Below are 9,216 nucleotides of genomic sequence, written 5' to 3'. Positions count from 1 at the left end.
TGAGGAAGCGTACAGGAGGGAAGTAGATCAGCTCGTTAATATTGCATTCAATATTAACAAAATCAAGGAGATGATTGTGGACTTCAGGAGGAAATTAGGAGAACATGAACCAGTCCTCATCGAAGGTTCAGTAGTGGAGATGGTCAATAAACTTCAAATTCCTAGGTGTCAAAATCTCCAAGGATCTGTCCTGGAGCCTCCATGTTGATTCAATCACAAAGAAGGCTCGGCAGCAGCTACACATGGGGAGGTGTTTGAGGAGATCCGGTAGGGCACCGAACATGCTCAAAAACTTTCTACAGGTGTACCATAGAGAGCATTCTGGCTCGTTGCATCACTGCCTGGTACGGAGGCGCCAATGCACAGAACAAGGAAAGAAAAACTCCAGAGGGTGGTTAACTCGGCCTGCAACTTCACGGGTACCAGTCTTCACTCCGTCGTGGATAACTCCATTGAGAATGTCTTAGAAAAGCAGCCTCTATCTTCAAGGATCCCCTTCACTCTGCTACCATTAGGAAAAGATGCAGGAGTCTGAAGACGAGCACTCAATGGCACAAGGACAGCTTCTTCCCCGCTGCCATCAGATTCCTGAATAATCAATGAACTAAAGACACTGCCTTCATTCACTATTTTAATTTATTTTTGTAAGGTGGTTTATATAAATGTTTGCACTGTGACGCTGGTGCAAAAATGAATTTTGTGACTTATTCATTGCAATAAATATTGATCCTGATTCTGATTTGTCCCAGCACAAGGTCAACGAAGCGACCAACAAAGGGGTGCAATTAGCAAAATGGTTCTCTTATACCCCTTCTGCTTGCTGCTCATGTATTTATCTTAGTTGGCCCATCTCCCTCTCCTCTTGAATGATTGGCCAACTCCCGCTCTTATTGCTTGTCTCCTTGGGTATGGCAATGATTAGAATACAGATTTCAAAGCCATCAGGATGTTAAAGCATTACGCTGATGGCCAGACAAGGGGTTTTAACATAGTGGATAGATGAACTTCCTCCGACACATGGACAAGAATACATGACGTAATGGCATATTAAAGTTTGGGGGGGAAAATCAGATACGATATCAAAGATAAAATGTTCCAGTCTGTAAAGATATGAGGTCCATTCATAGATTATTATCATGGCTGGCAGTTTTAGGCAGTTAGTCTGCTGCATTGATGCTCCGTCTGGCTTCTGGAGGTAGTGATCCGGTCCAGTTTCATTGTTCTTTCTCTTCTCTTTGTTTGCTTTGAGACGAAACCTTGATTAAAGGGACGGGTTAGATGAGCCGTTAGTTCAGTTTTATTTTTATTGTTCTTTTTAAATAAGCTGATTAATTAGGGTTTATATAAGATTGGTCCAGACCAGAGGTTCTCATCTTTCCGCTCACATACCACTTTAAGTATTTCCTATGCCATAGGTGCTCTGTGATTAGTAAGGGATTGCTTAAGGTGGGATGTGGGTGGAAAGAACAAGGTTGAAAACCACTGTTTTAATCGTACCTCATTGGCTCGTTATGTGCACGGTTTCATAACTCCAAAGGAAATGGGCCAATGACCATTTTTCTCCAGCAAAATATTTCAGTAACAATTGGATCTAGAGCAGTGATTTTAAACCTTCCCTTCCCACCCACTTCCCACCTTAACCAATCCCTTACTAATCATAGAGCAGCAATGGCATAGGGATTATTTAAAGTGGGATGTGAGTGGATAGAAAAAGGTTGAGAAACATTGTTCTTGACCATAACATTATTTGATATTATACCAAGTTAGGACCAAGTAATTCATGTGGTTTTCATTTTTTAATTTTAACACTGTTAATGAAAAATTAATAGCAAAAATTATAAATTATAATTCCTTCATTTTTACCAGTTATATATGTTTATATTATGGAATTTTCTTTCTGTTATATAAATGCAACATGTATATGAGATTATTATATTGAACTCAATAAAATATTTTTAAAAATAAAAGGATGTTAGAGCATGCTTGAGAAATGCCCTGATAGGTTTAAATTAGCAATGCACAAATGAAGCGTCAATAAAAAATAGATCTGTCACAACAGAACATTTTGTGCCTTTATTACCTGTGGCAAAAATGACACATCTGGCAATTAATTGACATGAATGGAGAAAAGATCCAGAAAGGTAAATGTAACAGGACTTGGATTTTCATTATTTAATGCACTACTGATTAAACCCATCTTTGGAGTCTGTAATAATACTACTCTCTGCCTGCACGCCAAAGGGTTTAAATTCAATTTCATAAACCTTCTTGCCAATGCTAAAGAAAATGCAAAAAATACTTCCAGTCTTTCAAGGCTAACATGGGATTTTTTTTTCTCCCAGAAGATATCAGCGCGAAGAGACTTGAAATTATTTGCTTTTTTTTTTAAAATGGAAATCCAAGATGAGGTCCCGTTGTTCATATACTATTATTGACAATCAACACAGGCGCATCACAAGGAGGTGTGCAAAGCCTGCTGCTCTACTCGCTCTACACCAACGACTGCAACAAGGCACAATTCAAATTCCATCCCCAACGTCAGAGCATCCTTCACGAGGTGACAGGCACTGACGGTGTACCTGGCAGGGTGCTGAAAGTCTGTGCCAACCAATTAGCTGGGGTAAAACCACACAACGCTGGAGAACCTCAGCTGGTCAAAGAGTGCCCTTTAGGTAGCAAAGGTAAAGTTACATCTCTGACAACTAGCTGGGGTGTTCATTGCTGCAGCCAGAGGATCTCACCTGCTTCGAAAGGACGGCAACAATCCCAGTGCCCAAAAAGAGCAGAGTGAACCTGCCTCAATGACTATTGTCCAGTAGCCCTCATCTTTACAAGGATGATATGCTTCGAGAGGTAGGTCATGGCCAGAATTAACACACACCTAAGCTCCAAAACCTAGGCCTCTGCAATCCCCTCTGCAACTTGACTTCCTTATTGGAAGACCACAGTCAGTATGAATTGGAAACACCGTCTAATCCTCACCGATGATCAATGTAGACCACTCCTCTACTCATTAAATACCCATGACTATGTGGCACAATATGAATGCAGTCTACAAATTTATCGTTGATGCTATGGTCGTCTGCAGAATCAGGCACCAATGAGGTAGCGTTCAGCTATTTGATAGGAGCCACGCTAAAAATCTTGCATCCCCAGTTAGCAAAACTAATTGTGAACTTCGGGAAGGGAAATGAGGAGAACTTGGACCAGTCTTCCTTGAGGGGTCAAGTAGTGGTAAGGGTTAAGAGCTTCAAGTTCCTGGGTGTCAACATTTCTGAAGATCTGTCCTGGGGCCTCCATGTCGATGCAATCACAAAGAAGGCTCGCCAGCTTTGTGAGAGTTTGAGGAGATTTGGTATATTGCAAAAGATTCTACAGGTGTACTATGGAGAGCATTCAGTCTGGCTGCATCACTGTCTGGCCTGGAGGTACCAATGCACAGGACTGGAAAACACTACAGAGAGTTAAGAACTCTCCACTTCATGGGCATCAGTCTTCACTCCTACAGGAGGCAGCATCTCAAGAAAGTAGCCACTATCTTCATGGACCCTCATCCCTCAGGCCTCCTTAGCCACTATCCTCATGGACCCTCATCCCTCAGGCCTCCTTAGCCACTATCCTCATGGACCCTCATCCCTCAGGCCTCCTTAGCCACTATCCTCATGGACCCTCATCCCTCAGGCCTCATTTTTATTTAACTTTAGGCATAGAGCATGATAACAGGTCCTTTCAGCCCATGAGCCCGTGTTGCCCAATTACACCTGACTGACCAACACCCCCAGTATATTTTGAGGTCTGGGAGGAAAGCGGAGCCCCCGGGGTAAACCCAAGCAGACACGGGGAGAATGTATAAACTCCTGACTCGTAATTCCTATGATGTATTCTTCTCACTGGTCCCTGACCATGTCGGAGGCTCAGATCTGGAGCTTGGATCACCAATGGTTTGCATTGGTCTCCGGGTGACTGTGGAGGCTGCGGAAACACTGGAGGCAAATCTACGGACACTAGGGCAACTCTCTTTTGCTTCTCTTTCTCTGACTGTAAGAAATGTAAGAGGTTCTGAGGCAATTTCTGCCAGTGGTGAATCTGTCTGCCTTGCAACAGGCTAAAAGAATGTCATGTGATCGGAGACTGATTCATTACTACTGTTTGACAATAAATTGAGTCTTGAATCTTGGATTGGGAATGGGGTGCAGGAGCCTGAAGATGAACACCCAGTGGCACAAGGACAGCTTCTTCCCCTCTGCCATCGGATTTCTGAATGGACAATGATCCACAGACACTTTCTGTGCTTTTGCACTTTTTTTTAATGTAACATCAAGCAATATTTACACTTAGCACACAGCATTTTTCAGCTGCTCCCATTGGGGAGGAGATACAGGAGGACCAGAGCCAGCTTCTTCCCACGGACAGTGGGAATGCTGAACGACTAAAGGAACCGCTCGCACTCACCCTCCGAGACCCTCATATTCACAAAACAGTATTGATTTATTTATTACATTTTTGTGGATGAAATATTTGTCCTGCATACGTATGGCTTGTATGTGTGCTACGTCTAGTTGCGTGTCTGCTTGTTTTGCACCGAGGACAGGAGAACACTGTTTTGTCGTGTTGGACGCGAGCAATCAGATGATGATAAACTTGACTATTAGCACCTGTGATACTGCCGAAAAATGATGAATTTTCAAGGCATGTTCATGAATTCTGCTTCTGTTTTGTATGTTTCCCTGAGTTGTGGTTTTTTAACAGAAGAATTGTGGTAATGTATCATAATTCTCTGAGAGGGTCCCAGCAGACTGGTAGACCATAAATGTCACAACACTGTTTGAAAAGAGATGCCAGTAAAAGACAGGTAATCAGGGACTAGTGGCTTAATGACGATAGTTGGGAAAATGCTTGAAGCTATCATTAAGGAAGAAACAGCGAGACATCGAGAGAGAAATTGTTCAATCAGGCATGCGCAGCATGGGCTCAGCATGGGCTCAGGAAGAACAGATCAGATTTGAGGAATTTATTGGAGTTCCTTATAAAGTGTGTGCAGCAGTGCTTCTCAACCCTTTTCTTTCCACTCACATACCAATTAAACTAATCCCTATGCCATCGGTGCTCTGAGATTAGTAAGAGATTGATTAAGGTGGGATGTGGGTGGAAAGAAAAAGGTGGAAAGCCATTGTTGTAACTGTACCTCATTGACTCGTTATGTGCACGGTTTCATATCTCCAAAGGAAATGGGCCAATGACAATTTTTCTCAAGCAAAATATTTCAGTAACAAATGGGTCTAGAGCAATGGTTCTCAACCTTCCCTTCCCACCCACATTGCACCTGAACCAATCCTTTACTAATCACAGAGTGCCAATGGCATAGGGATTACTTAATGTGATATGTGAGTGGAAGGAGAAAGGTTAAGAACCACTGGTGTAGAGGATGGTAAAAAAAATACATAGATGGTGAGTACTTGGATTTGCAGAAAGCCACATAACAGGGTTATGAATGTGGACGGGGATTATGTCTTGGCATGGATAGAGGATTGATCAACCAGTAGAAGGCAGCAAACCTGTGTCAAAGATGTATCTGGACCTGGAATGGCAAACGGGAAATGGGAGTACTCATCAGTGATAGAGAAGAAGAAGGCGTTCCTGTTTGTGGAGAGGAGAGGTCCCTTAAAATCGAAACGGAGCCATTTGAAGGACCTGGATGACTTGATCATGTGTGCCTTTGAGGGGCAGTAGAAGTGCGGCTTGCACTCCATGCAGACCTGGCAAGACCTGGTCATTTCCCTGGAAGATCGCGTGCCTTGACAAAATGAGTCTTACGGGTAACCCCTAAATGGCAGACCTCATTATGCTGAGACCAGAGTTGGCCGGTATGTACAGAGGCACAGCTTCCTCTGGCTAAGGCATCTGGAGGGTCTTTAAGGGCTCCTGGCAAATAGGCAATGTCATAATTCTAGGCGTAGAGCTCGATCCTCCACCTAGCAATCTTATCATTCTTGATTTTTCCCTCTTGACATCATTGAACGTGAATGCGACCGAGCGCTGGTTAGTGAGGAGCATAAATTTCCTACCAGTCAGGTAGTGTCTCCAATGCCTCATGGCTTCTACAATGGCTTGAGCCTCCTTTTCCACAGATGGGTTTCGGACCTCATGGCCTTGCAATGTCAGAGAGAAGAATGCAACTGGCCTGGCTGCCTGGTTGAGGTTAGCAGCCAGGGCCACGTCCGAAGCATCACTTTCGATTTAGAAAGGTATATTCTCGTCCACCGCGTGCATGGAGGCTTTCACAATGTGATTTCGAAGGTGGTTAAAAGCCATTTGGGTTTCAGCCGAGAGGGGGATGTTAGTGGCTTTTAAGAGAGAGTGAACCTTATCAGCGTATTGAGGGATCCACTGGGTATAATATGAGAAAAACCCAGGCATCTCCTCAAACCCTTTGTGGTCCTTGAAATGGAGAGCTCTAACAGGGGGCGCATCCTATCGGGATCAGGGCTAATGATGCCATTCTCCACCACGTAGCCAAGGATAGCCAGATGTTTAGTCCTGAACACACACTTGTTAGAGTTATAAGTGATGTTCAGGGCTTTCAGTGCATGGAGAAAGCTCTGGAGGCTGGCATCATGGTCTTCCAATTTATGGCCACAGATGGTGACATTATCAAGGTTGGGGTAGGTAGCTTATAACCCATGCTCATCCACCTTAATGTCCATTGCCTCTGGAAGATGTAAATACCATTAGTAGTAATGAAAGGCAACCTCCTGAATTGATACAATACCTACTTCAATCGTTACCAATTCACCTAACAGAGAAATTCTTCAAGGAGCTAAAGAAAATAATAAGGAAATTCTTTTGGAAAGGTGGGAAATGGAGACCAGTACTGCACCATCTGCTCAACATTTGGAAGAAGATTCATGTAGAAAGGAATGAAACAAATTACCAACTACCAAAATTAATATTGACGCAAAATCAACTAATCCCTTTCACAATAGATAACCTTTCCTTTAGAGAATGGGAGAGAAAAGGGATCAAAAGAATAGAAAATTGTTTTTCGGGAAATAAATTATTATCTTTTGAACAAATGAAGGACAAATATGGTATAACTCACGGTACAATGTTTGCATACCACCAACTGAAAACCTACTTGAAGGACAAATTGGGAAGCAGGCTGAGGTTACCAGAAGGAAGCAGTTTTGAATATGTGATTACAAACAAAATGATAATTAAAAGATTTATAACAAACATGTACATTAAACTGCAAGAGAAAGAGAACGAGGAAACAAGCTGTGAACCCAAACAAAAATGGGAACAAGATCTAAACATAAAGATAAAGAATGAAACATGGGAGAAGCTATGCTCCGGAACTATGAGAAATACAATAAACACGAGGTTACACATGATACAATATAATTGGTTACATAGGCTATACACCACGCCCTAAAAGTTAAATAAATGGGACCCAACAGTATCAGATAGATGTTTTCGCTGTAAGAAGGAAACGGGAACAACAGTACATGCAATTTGGACATGTGAGAAAGTGGAAAAGTTTTGGGAAGATCTAAATCAGGTATTAAATAAAATCACAAAAAGCAACATACCAAAAAATCCAGAGATCTTTCTTCTAAGTAATATAAGAAGTAAAGAACTTGGACTCAATTTGGATGGAGCACAAAAAAATTTATTATGATAGCCTTAACTGTAGCAAAAAAAGGTATTATGTCAACCTGGAAATCAGAAGAGAGCCTGAGAATACAGCAATGGTACATAGAAATGAATAAATGTATTCCATTGGAAAAAATAACATATATTTTAAAATATAAAGTCACAGTATTCGAACAAATTTGGGAACCATACATGGAACACAACAGAGAGGGGCTACCGTGGACCTCCACCCCCTAAAATGACAGAATGAGAAGAAGACGAAATGAACTGACCCAGTAGGTGACACAATTTTCTTGTTTATTTTCATTGTGTGATGACATTGTTTAATGGGTTTACTGTATGATATAGATTGAACATTGAGTGGGTGGGAAGGAGGGAGGGAAGGGAGGGGGAGAAAATGACACTGTGTATATTCAAGAGGGAAATGTTTGTGTGTATTTTGGTCAGTATGGTTCATAGTGTGAAAAATAAAAAAAAATAATTAAAAAAAATGCTGTATATCGATGGTCCTCGGAATGCATTGACAGCTGGTGATAAGCAGCTTTCAGATCAGTGGTTGAATAGACCCAATACTGCACAATATCATTCACCACGTCCGAAATTCCAGGGAGGGGGTATGCATCCAGGAGTGTGTACCAATTAATAGTTTGGCTATAGTCAATAACTAGCCTGGACTTGTTTTCCCTACCACCTTTCGCTCTCCACAGGCTGGAGCTAGGTTAGATGATACCTTCGTCGAGCAGACATTGTGTCTCAGACTTTATGAAATCTCGGTCTGCTGTGCTGTACCTCCTGCTCTTAGTAGCAATTCGTTTGCAGTCAGAAGACGGATTCAGGAAGAGAGGTGGGGGCCGATGTTCAGTGTGGAAAGGCTGAATGTGGGTTCTGAATTTAGGGGCCCTCTGTTAGAACCGTTACAGGGGAGAGCGGACCAAAATACTCCAAGGTCTTGCTTTTAAGGTGACACAGGAAGTCTAAACCCAGCAGTGACAGAGCACACAATTCATGAAGTACATACAGGCATATCTTATAAAATTTCCCCCCCACCCCCCAAACGACAGATGTACGATAGAATGTTGTTGAACACACGTAGAGTGCAAATGAGATGCAAGGAATATGCGATAATTGAAAAGTAACATCTTTAGGTTGTACTTTTGCACAGTCCTTGAGTCTACATAGTTTTCAGTAGAGCCCGTGTCAATTTGGCATTTAGTGGAATGTCCATTTACTTTCACAGTCACCATGGATTTGCTGAGCTGGTGATATGTCTGTCCTGATCTAGAACCATCGAGGGTAGGAACCTGGAGACTCCTTACTCCACACTCGAGTGGCCCCCACTGTCCTGTGTTGCCCTGCATGGGTACGATGGTGTTGACTTCATGGTGCGGCAAGATGGCTGCCCTCCTTCCCCCTCTGTCAAGTTTGAATATGAGTCCCGGCAAGATGGCCGCTGAGCCTTTTCATGCCATTTCCTCACTGCCACCCTCCGTCGGTATATGGCGCAGCAAATGGGCTTGGGCAAATTCGGGGCTGATGTCTTGGGCTGGAATTGGATCTGGGAGC

The sequence above is a fragment of the Narcine bancroftii genome, chromosome 2, assembly GCF_036971445.1.
Source record: "Narcine bancroftii isolate sNarBan1 chromosome 2, sNarBan1.hap1, whole genome shotgun sequence".
In the NCBI taxonomy this organism is placed as follows: Eukaryota; Metazoa; Chordata; class Chondrichthyes; order Torpediniformes; family Narcinidae; genus Narcine; species Narcine bancroftii.
This window is presented reverse-complemented; position numbering follows the sequence as displayed.